This window comes from Camelina sativa, unplaced genomic scaffold (assembly GCF_000633955.1).
Source record: "Camelina sativa cultivar DH55 unplaced genomic scaffold, Cs unpScaffold06122, whole genome shotgun sequence".
NCBI lineage: Eukaryota > Viridiplantae > Streptophyta > Magnoliopsida > Brassicales > Brassicaceae > Camelina > Camelina sativa.
Window position 1 is genome coordinate 1 of NW_010927202.1, and position 522 is coordinate 522.

The 522-nt window shown below is 33.7% G+C and overlaps 1 long non-coding RNA gene across 1 annotated transcript; it reads left to right on the forward strand.

Moving 5' to 3' along the window:
* The first annotated feature begins 63 nt into the window (after positions 1-63).
* LOC104774848 lies at positions 64-522 on the forward strand. Its single transcript, XR_765542.2, has 2 exons — positions 64-261; positions 380-522. It is a non-coding gene; the product is annotated as an uncharacterized LOC104774848 (long non-coding RNA).

The following is a 522-nucleotide window of genomic DNA, read 5'->3' on the forward strand; positions in this document are numbered from 1 at the left end:
TTTTTTTTTTTTTTTTTTTTTTTTTTTTGTCTCTGTTTTGTTAAGCCTTCTTGCTAGCGAAAAATACAAGGGTGTTCTGGGACGTAGAGGATGTCTCAATCCTTGATCATCTAAATCCTGGTTTGGTTTATAGTAATATCTACTCGGATCTTGAGGATAAGGGTTTTCAATGTAATGGCATCTATGCGTTCGTTGATGGTAATGTCTCGGAAACTTTGAGAAATTCATATTATATTTCCCGAATCTATCTCAACATTGGAGGTGAGAATTTCCTTTACCTTTTTTATTTATTATTGTTTTTACTTATATTATATGTGTGTGTGTGGTCTAGTCTACATCTTTCCGTTCCGTTGATATACAAATTATTTATGTATTACAGGAAGTAGATATCAGAGAGTTTACAACATGTCAGTGCGGACTCTTCTCTGGGCAGTGAGAGAGAGAGAGCATTTTATGGAATCAAATTTGATTATATTTTCAAAAAACATTGACGAGCAGTTGACAAGTCTCGTTGAGAGTATC